This window comes from Equus quagga, chromosome 6 (genome assembly GCF_021613505.1).
Source record: "Equus quagga isolate Etosha38 chromosome 6, UCLA_HA_Equagga_1.0, whole genome shotgun sequence".
Taxonomy (NCBI): domain Eukaryota; kingdom Metazoa; phylum Chordata; class Mammalia; order Perissodactyla; family Equidae; genus Equus; species Equus quagga.
In genome coordinates this window covers 40067468-40078693 of record NC_060272.1, presented here as the reverse complement: position 1 = coordinate 40078693, position 11226 = coordinate 40067468, and positions in this window count along the sequence as shown.

Genomic DNA, 11226 nt, shown 5'->3' with positions numbered 1-11226 from the left:
TGGTGGATACAAAATTCAGAAGCAGCTTATCTGGGAAGTTGTGGCTCGTGGTGTCTCACTAAGGTTATAATCAGACGTCTGCCAGGTTTCAGTCATCTGAAGGCTTCGCCGGAGCTGGAAGACCTGCTTTCCAAGGTTCTTAACTGCCATAGCTGACAAGTTGGAACTGGCTCTTGGTGGAAATCCTCCGTCCCTCTCCAAGGGCAGCCTTCTCCCAGGGCTGCTGGAGTGTCCTCACAGCATGGTGGTTAGATTCCCCCAGAGCAAATGATCCAATAGGTAGGATGAAAGCTGAAATGCCTTTTATGATGTAGCCTCAAAATTTACACACTACTGTGTCCGTAGTTTTCTAAGTCACTTAATTTAAGTCAGCCCTGATTCACTGTGAAAAGGGACTTTACAAAGGTGTGCCACTGATGGTGAGGATCATTGGGGACCACCTTGAAGGCTGTCTACCACAAAGGTTTTGTTTTACCAGTTGCTTGTATTCTTATTTCCTTATCACTAAACATTTGCAAAAATGGGGGCCAAGTGGGTGTCTTTTAGAATTTTATTTATATATACAACAAGAAATACACACACACGTAAGAAGACATATTATCGATTTTGCCTTCAAATATGAAAAGATCAAATTTGGGAAGACTACATTTCTCTGCATCCTTTCTAATCTGCTTTCCTTTATGTAATGGCTTTCTTCTCATGCTGGCTTCTTTCATAAGTGCTAAATGGCTAAAATGCCATATTTATTAGTTTTACCCAGTGAAAAAGATTTTACTTAGTAAACAAAGAGGAAAATTTCAGATAGTTTTCTGCCTTTCAGCTTTTATTTCAAGATATATAACAAATATTCATCTATATTTGCTTCTTATGGAAAGCAATATTTCAGATCGAAGATTTTTTGGGTTCTTTCAAAAGGTGGTCTTCAATCTTCTTAAGAAAACACATTAGGAGAAACGTTAACACTTCTATATGCTTCTATATGCTTCTATATGCTTTGTTTCTTTTTTCTTTTTACTTATTGCTAACTAAATGGCATCCTTTATTCAGATTCTATTAGTTTTTTTCATCCTATCCTTTTTCTGTTCTGTTCCAGGGTCTCATTCAGGATTCCTCATGACATTCTATCATCATATTTCCTTTGCCTCTTCGGTACTGGACAGATTCTCAGACTTCCTTTGTTTTTGATGACCTTGAGAGTTTTGAAGAGCACTGGTCAGATATTTTGTAGACTGAAAGTCCCTCAGTTTTGATGCATCTCTTTTTTTCAATGGCTTGTCACTGCTGATGTTAACTTTGATCACCTGGCCAAGGTAATGTTTGCCAGTTTTCTCCACTGTAAAGTTACTTTTCCTCCCATTTCTATACTCTACTCTTTGGAAACGAGTCATTAAATGCAACCCACACTCAGGGAGTGGGGAGAGGGGAGAGAAGATCCACTTCCTTGAGAGGGAAGTATGTGTGTAAGATATTAGCAGTTCTTCTCTATGGAAGACGTGCATGCAAGCTTCTAAATTATATATATTTATATGTATACATATAAATCAGTAAGGACTCTTAGATAATACTACATTGTTTACCTTATTGTTCAGATGGTTCCAGATTTGCCCATTGGGAGCTCTTTCAGTTGGCTCCTTTGTCTCTTTGGCATGTCCTATCCTTTTTGTTCTTTCTTTTCCTTTTTTTTTTTTGTTTTTTGTTTTTTTTTTTTTGTTTTTTCAGCACTTTCCTACTTCCTGGCATTTCGAATTCCTCCTGTTGATCTTGTATATTCCCTGCCTCAGCCACCAAATCACCATTCTCCAAAAAGCCCTGGTTCTTTCTATTGGTGAATTCTATTAGAATCCAAGATCTGGGTGCTGTGTTCATTGCTATTGGGATATCATTGCCTCTGGGCCCTTTCAGCAGACAGAGCTAAAAAGTATGTGCTTATATATCAATCTATGCAGATAGTCATACCGATAATAATTACTACATTAATCCATCTATAGTTAAGCTAAACATGAGTTTATAATGATGCCTCCAACTAATTCCGTATCATGTGGATCATCTAGACTTTTCCAGGGCATTCATATTGCAGTAGAGAATCTGAATATAGATTCTGGATTCAAGGCCTCCCTTTGATTAAGTAACAGAAGTCAACCAGACAGTTGAGTCTGAAGAAGTCCAAAATCCACCCTCATGGAAAGGGTCATTTTGTATATCGTTCGCTTGCTTGCTTATTGCTGTTTTCATTTCAGTTTTCTCCTATACATGGTTGTCTCTTGTTCAGTTTAGAGACCTTTTTTTGGAAATAATCACAGTGGATGATTTAGTTTAATTGAATTTCAGTATTCTCAATCTCAAAATGGAATCATTAAAATTAATATGCCCAGTTATCTTCTATGTGTTTTAACATCAGTGGTACTAAACTGATTAAGATTATTAATATTTTATGGGTTGAAATCCCAAGTGTCAGAGTATATTAGAACTGTTTAACATTAGCATCTCTTGTAGAATTTACTTTTCCCAGCAGTGAACCATTTTAAACTTCTAATCTCTAAAGACAAAATTTTGTAAGTACTTTTTATATTCACCAGCTACGTATGTTCCATTGCAACAGTGCTCTAAGCATAAAGACTGTTTTATAGTAAGTAGAAGAAGCAGCTGTTTAATTACAGTGGAATCTCACTGGAAAATTACAGTGGATCTCACTGGAAAAATAAATAAATAAAGGAACACCATTACCATCCTTATAACTATATACCTTGATAACCTTTATCTGAAATCTGAGAAAATTTTTCAACTACTTGCATCAAGATTTAAAATTATGTTAGAATGTGAATACACACAAGGTGTGCCTTTTGAATTTTAGTTCATGTATACTCTAAAAATCACAACGTCATTGAATATTATTTATGGTATTTTCCCCATAGGGTATCTGGTACAACAATAATAACAATAACCAAACAACCTTGTCTGCTAAAGGAGAAACCAAGTCCTAGAGGGATTAAGAGTAGGGTAGAAAAGCCCAGCTTAAAGTTTCAGACTAACCTAGCATGTCTCTTACACAACTCACCTACTATGGAAAAATAAAATAATCTCCCTAAGCCTCATTTTCCTTATTTTTAAATTTAGTAATGATTACATGTATTTCATGGGATTATTAATAGGATTAAATGAGAAAATATGTGTAAACCTCCCTAGTTAGTGACAGGCATGCATAATGCTCCATAAAGATTGGTTCTCTTTCTCGCCTTAGGCATCAGTGAATGAGGAACAGATACTGGATAAACTTTAATAGACTGTCTCTGATACTTATGTTATTGATAGCTTTAGATTATTTACAAAATACACAAAACACCAATTCAAACAGCCCCATGGTTTAAGCCTATTCTATTAAGGACCCTCCAAGGGGTTTGTTTTAATTGATGTGTGACCTGGAAAATAGGGAGTGGATAAGAAAATCAATTCTGACACATTGCTTTTATACACTACTGTTTAATTGTTGGTTTACTTGTGGAGTAACCCAGAAAAATAAAATATTGGGCTCAGTTTCATGGCCCCAGTGGTATCAAGGAAAGTTGTTATACTCTGGACTTTAATAGCAGTCCTGGAAGTCCATACATGATATTTCATTTCAAACTTCATCATCAGGTTGCCTGGTCCTGAAGAAGACAGGACCTAAAAAGGGAGGAAAATTATATATATGCACATATATATAATATTATATATAGAGAAATAATATATATTATGTTATAGATATTAGAGAGAGAGAAGTCAGAGAGACAAGAGAGACTAATTAACAGAACTCCATCATTCTCCCTACTCCAAACCGTTGAGCATAAAGATACCATTCTGTAAACTTATAACTATTTTATTTCTAAATGTATTATCAGAACCATATCGTGCTAAAAATTAGAAAATTACCTATAAATTGATTGTTTGCAATCTCTTTATCTTCGTCTAGATTCTCTTTGGTATGTGGCCAATACTCTAGCTTTTAATTTTAAGAGATTCAAATTTTCTTAAAAGTTTAAAAAGTGGGGTTTAACCAAATCCTCTCAAATTTACACGTTTATGTTATTGTCACATGGATATACATTTTAATTTGTTCCTACAAAGATTTTATCCATAGATATCTTAAGATTAAAATGAGATTTTCACTCACAACTTAAAAATGAAGATGTGCCTTAGTTATCTTGAAAATATTTGTTTTAGAAGTTAAATAATTGTGTGTGTTCAAAAATAGCAACGCATGCTTGTAAATTCATTTGTTTCATTCATTTTTGGAAGGCATCATGATGTTATGCTCCAGATGTTTGCAGGTGCAAATATTTAAAAGATCACAATTGCAGGAATTTGATCCTAGTCACTCACAGCTGCAAATGATTATATGGTTAGCTCCTCATTTACAGCAGCTCATCAAGAGCTAAGAGCATATAGGCAGAAGACTCTGTGATGGTGATATAACAATACAAAAACATTTAGGTAATGCTTACATTTTAAATAATGTCTTTGTGTGAGTAATCATATTTGATTCTTAAAGACTATACGCCTTTGGAAATAATGTATCATCTTTTTCTCTGATTGGCTGTTTCTCTCCCTTGTTTTTTTCAACTGCTGTTTAAAACCAGCCTCTCCAATCTTACTCTTAGTCACACTTGTCCAAGGAGCTGTTGGTGGGGCATACTCTTTCCCCTTGGGATACTGACTGGTTCGTAAGAGTTTTCTCTGATAATCAGAAGTGATCTGCTCACATTGTTTCAGTACACTTGACCTTTTAAACTTACTGGTAAGCTTCCTTTGACTCTCTAGAGGAATGTCCTCTGTTCATTTGTGGGCAAATATATGACCACTAAACGATAATTACCATATCATCCTGTTTCCCCAGGGACATACCTCAGCAACTGTTGTATAATATTTCAGTCCATAATCATATCATTACAGTTTTATACACACACAAATCTCCCACATTATTTTCCAGCTCAGGAGAGAAGTCCTGTTCTCTCTTAGAGACTTCCTTCAACTCTGCTTTTGACCTTAGGATTGGAAGTTAAAGTAGTATTGCTCTTTTCAGTAAACTTCTAAAATGCTTGTCTCAGTTATAGATGGATGTGCAACAAAGCATCCCAAAGCTTAACAACACAATTCTTTTGTTTGCTCATAATTGTGTGGGTCTGGATTTTGGTCTGGATTTAGTTGGCAGTTGGTCTGCTAGTCACTCTTAGGATAACCTATGTGGCTTTGATGTTTTGGTGGCTTGACTGGGGGTGAGTGATTTAGTATGACCTCACACATAAGTCTGGGTTGGTTCTGGCTGTCAACTGGGTCATGTAACCCAGAAGACTAGCATGAGATTCCTTGCATGTTGGTGGAAGAGTTCCAGTCAACAGCATAAGAGGGATAGTCCAAATGTGTAAGTTATGTTTCCAGCTTCAGCTTGTTTTATGTTTCCAAGGTGTCATTGGTCAAAGCAGATTATCGAGGTCAAGTGTCAGGGTGGGAGGGAACTACACAAGTACATGAATACAAGGACATTATCTACTAGAGGACATTAGCATATCAGTCTACTGTATACTTTCACATATTCACATGGTTATTTAAGGTGAAAACGTCAAGGGACAAGATTGGCAAGCTATTTTTCTTAAGTTGACATGTGGCACTCATTAATCTGGAGAATTTAAAAGATCTAAAATCATCCCTGTGATGTTTTCCTGACAAAAGGTATTGTGAGAACACTGAGGCACTAAGTTACGTTATATTTTTTCCTGGTTTGATGTGTATTTACCAAAGTCAGAATTGATTAATAAAACCAGAATATCTCTTTGGAATTTTATAGAGAGAACTCTAGCTGTGGTTTGAACTAAGATAATATCAGGTTAAGATCACTCATTTCCTAATAGGGATGGCCTTCCTTATGGGATCCTCATATCTCATCGACTAAGGCTCTTGAAACCTCTGAACAGAGCTGGGCTGGGTATAGCTTTGTCTAGGTGAGTGATATCTAGACATTTTTATCTTACACTCTGCTACTAAGAATCATTTTTAAGTACTCATCATAATATTTGTATGTTAATTCATGCAATACTATACTAATACATTTTAAATATAAAACATACAAATATACTCTAAAACATAGATTAAAATGATACAATAACAAATACATGGTAGCAGTGATTCTAATATTTTCTTCCAGGGCTGCACAGGATTGGCATGCTCATTTGCCACATAGGAGGACCACTGGCCTGGGTGTCTAGTTTTTCCTCATTTTCAAAGCCCATCAGTAACCCTCTCAGTTTACACAGTTTTTTAAAAATGTATATTAATATGTACATAATTAATAATTAAGATAGACATAATTTCTATACTAGGTTGGTGAGACTCTTCTATTTCTTTTAGGTGGCTGCATAGTCATACTTCAATCTTGGTATTCATTATATTTAGATCTCAAAAATTAGTGCTAGTCCTGTATTTCTCTCATTGCCCAGCAATTGTGACAAACTTACTATAGCTTATGCCCTGTAAGTACATTTATCACTATTATAACATTCCCTTAAATATTTTTATAAGGCAAGTTATCAGTTTAAGCATGTGTTGAAATGCTCAATTTAAAATTGTAAATACGCTGAATCCTTGGCACTTATTCCTTCGTCACAAAAGAAGTTCTTTAGCAGCTACACCCAAACCGTCAGTGAGGCGGAATAGAGCTTTTTATCATTGATTAATCCATAGGATTCCAAAATATAATAAGGAAGTACTTTATAGATTAAATTAGTTGCCTTTCACACACATAACAAGGTGTTGATAGAATAAGTGTTTTTTGCCAGTTGAATTTTTTAAATGTATTTGCCAAAGTGCAAATGTTTGCAACTCAGAGCCCTGTGAAATATGTAAAGCGATTCCAATCTTTTCCCAATTTGCAGAAGGAAAAAAATGGGCTAATCTACTCCTCAAACTAGCGGTGTTTTTTCTATGATTAGTTGTTTCAATTTATTTCTGCACAGAAGGAAACAGCATTATGAGCAGATGTTTTACTAGGGCTTTACGTTTCAAAACATAATATATTTTACACCAATATATTCAATATTCATTTCTATATTCTGGCTTCATTTTAAATTAAAGAAAAACGGTGCTGAATAATTATATCAAATTTCACAAATTGCCTTGTTAGGAATTATTGCATGATAATAGATTATTTGCTTATGAACTAATTAACTTTTATCCTAATAATTATGAAATTGGAATGTAACGTTAACAGGACTGGAATACAGACTTTTGTCTGCGACTTTGATGGGAAGTTTGTACATATATACACATACCTATATATTCTATTGGGAATTTAGTGTTTTATTTACAGTAAAACCAAAAATAGATAGCAATGACAGAAAAAATTAAAGATCCTTCATCAATGTAAATTTGAAAATGAATGGAAGCACAAATTAAAATCATTGTGTGTGTCAGGTTATAAATTTCCTCTAAGAAGATCAGTTATTTTCTGGGAGGAAGGCAGGTAGATTAATATGATGCTGTTTTAGGCTTTGAAACTTTATATTTCATAAAGACACCTGAAACACCAGTATCTTTGCCTAGCAATTGCACGGCCACATACCTGAAATTCCACAGCATAAGTAAAGATGGGCTAGTATCTCGTAGTTTGACTTAGAAAATAAAAAAAGAAAAACTATAACTAAAATATAATAGTTGTCAAGAGAATTTAACTCCCATATTTAATGAGTTTTTAATATATTAGCAATATGCAATTTAGAATCGGTATATGAATATGTAATTGTTCTTATTTTGGGGAAAAATGCTTTTCTTTTGAAATGAGGTAGATTTATCAAGAAGCTAGTGTAGCTTAATCTTAAGGCCCTTCCTGACAATGTTTTCATATGGTTACGTGTTTTTGTCAAATTGTCAAAAGTAAGTTATTTTGATCACAATTGATTAGAATCATTATCTCTGTATCAGATTTTTTCTCCATCACAATTCCCCTCTGATGGGTGGCACTGAAGAGACCTTAGGCATTTTTGTGGATTTAAATAATAGGAAAATGAATTGGAGAACATTCGGGGATGGGGGCAGTAGATTATGTTTATGTGGCTCACTTCCATGTCACTTCCATGTATAATTAAATTATTGTCACCCTCTCCACTGTAGGAACAGCTTCCAGATACATTCCTATCACTTACTGTGCTGACTCCCTCAGCATAGTGAATGAATGTACAGGGTGAGAGACCCTATTATAAAAAGAAAATTTCTTATGATATAAATAGTGGAGCATAAACAAGATTCAAAATATATGAAGCCAAAAACTAGTCTGTGGTAAAGTTATATAGAACAGTGTGAAGCAGATAATTTTAACAGTGTGAAGCAGATAATTACCAAAAGTATTGTTTACTTTAAATTTTTTTTGATTTTGGGTTGATTTATCAGTTTTGTAGAATTTGTAACTTTTGTGCTCTACTTTCTCCTTACAAATAAATATACACTTGAAAACTAATTTTTGGATTTTTTTCTCAAAGAGAGCCCCCACATTGTTAACCCTCAAGCTTCATAAAATCTGGATACTGTCCTTAATAAGAACACCTTGTACTTTTCTCAGTTGAGGAGAGTGTCTTCCCTATAGGCATTTCAAAATGTGTGAGGGCAAGAATGTTAATTGTCCTGTAATGCAGGGAAACTTTTCAGTGAAAAGCTGCCGCATTGTACTGATAAACAACATATGATATACTCAATGCTCTTTTTCCAGTATGGAGATTTAATAACATTTTTCTTTTTGTTTTGAAATATTGCATCTTGTTATATTTTTCTAAATGTAGTCTAACATTTTTTTGTGCTTAAAATTATTTATGTCATGATCAATTATTGTGATTTTGTTGTACATGTAATTTTAGTTGGATATATATTTACATATACATATATATATATATATATATGCATACACACACTAGGAATGGGACCTAATGGATAAGGACTTACTGCACAAGAGTTTTGATAACTTTCTCTTTGATCCCTTGCCTTTCTCATGAAGGCAGAGCTGACCTCCTTATCTATTCTCCATTTTCCAACTTAAATTAAAACAATCTACTTGGAGGGTTCATAGTAGAATGGGCTTAAGCCTCAGGAATGTATGTTGTTGAACAGCATGACTTTTAAAGTGCCTTCCAATGTCAACAATATAAGAGAATGATAGTGCTTTCTAGATGAGATGCACAATAATTAACTTTATTTTACAGAGGAGGAAATAGAGGAAAAATAAACTTGATTAATTTGCCCTCAGATACCATAGCAAATTCAGAGTTAGGATTTGAATCCAAGAGCTGAATTCCAGAACCTGTGCACAAACCACCAATTTAGAATCTTGCTTCTACTCAGACCATGACACTACTCTAACATGGATCTTTTTATTAATCAATCACTGTTCTTTTTCTTCTCCATCACTACCCCTTAAATTTGAAAAAACACTGTCAAGTAATCACAGCCATTGTCTCATTACCTTCTGTGTCAGCCAAGTAAATGTTGCTCTCAGATCTTCAACTGGGGGGATCATAATTGATCAAATATCCCTGTTTACTGCTTTCTGAAATGCATAACCTATTGTACTGAGGGCACATTTCTCATGGTTGCTCCCAACCAATGCCTGAGCTTAGCAGAAATACCAAGACAGGCTCATTCCTGGGAAAGTGGGAATCCTCCAGTGGGTGACTTTGGCTCAAGGATTCCCAATTGGTCATGTTAAAATTGTTTAGAACTGCACTCCTGTCTAAGACTCATCCTACATTCCTTCTTTCTCTCTTTTCTTCACAAGAGTTACAGCTGCATCATGGTCTGACAGCTCTCCCAGTCTCCTTGGGCTCTCTCCGTTTTCCCTACAGGTGTTTCCATAATAAATTGCTTGGATGTCTAATTCTATATTGGTATCTGCTCCTTGGAAGAACTTAATTAACATTTATTCTTACCAGTTAGCCGATAACACGAAGTGAAGTTTTGGGTTCTTTACTTTCACTAGGCAGAATCCTGACCCAGTTCAAAGGTTGCATGTGTTTGTATTTATCACCAAAATCATTGTTCCCATTCCATTATTACTTCTAGCTATAAAGGCATGTCAGAGACTTATGGAGACCTGAAATCTGGTTTCTAGAAAAATAAGCTATATTTTACCATAGTTTACATTTCTCATTTTAAAATAATCATTATTCCTGGAAACAATTTATCCAAAGACATAAGTAAAGTTTGTGGTTGAAAAATTAAATTAGATTTTATTAAAAACATCATTGTCTTTAGGATGTCACTTAATAATATAGACTAGATATTGACTATTTTTACCTGGTGGCATCACCCTATGATTATTTTATATTTAAGCATATTAAATCAGCAAGCATTTATTGCACATATAATATATGAAAGGCACTGTGTGAGGCATTGTATAAAAAATGGATAAATGATAACTGAACATGTTTCCAATATTCACAGACTCCCGATATAGTGAATTATACAAATGTGTATGTAATTAATGACAACATAAATTAGTTAGGATGGTGGTGGTGGACAGGAAGGAAGTAAGGAAGAGGTAAGAAAAATTTAAAGTAACTATGAATATAATATAATATTGTTCCCAGGAAGCTGTAAGTATGCTGAAAGACTGCATTTCGAATCTTCCGTGGAAAGCTTCTTTTAATGGCATGATATTTTAAAAGTTAGAGTCAGTTAGGTTGGAGGAAAGGCTTTAGAAAGCATAAGTGTTCAATATCATGATATATTTATTTCCTCAATTAAGGACCTTAATTAAGGAAGCTATGACAAATAGGTGAATGGTCAGAGAATTAATCCTGAACTGAATATTTATGGCCACAAAAGTCTCCCAAGCAAATCGTCTGCTGATGTGCTAATGTTCATCCTTCCTCAAGAGAACGGGGTAATTTAAAAAATATTGTGGTACTCTTTTATCCTTATTCTTCCCTTGGAATGCAAAAAGGTAGCTATTTTTAAGAATTTGGGAATAGTGAACCCGTTGTATACAGTATTTATGTTTATTGCCAGCAATTTTCCTTTTTTACAAATCTAACTCTTTCTGAATGAAAGGAGCATGGAAGAACGATCAGAGTACAATGGCCAAATACTTGTATATAATCTCACATCCCCCTTCCAAAAACCTCATTTCACTCCACTCCCACTCCACCTGCAAACGACACTTGTCGCAACTGTGTCACTTCATGTCGAAGGAAATATTTGGACTGAATTTGTCTG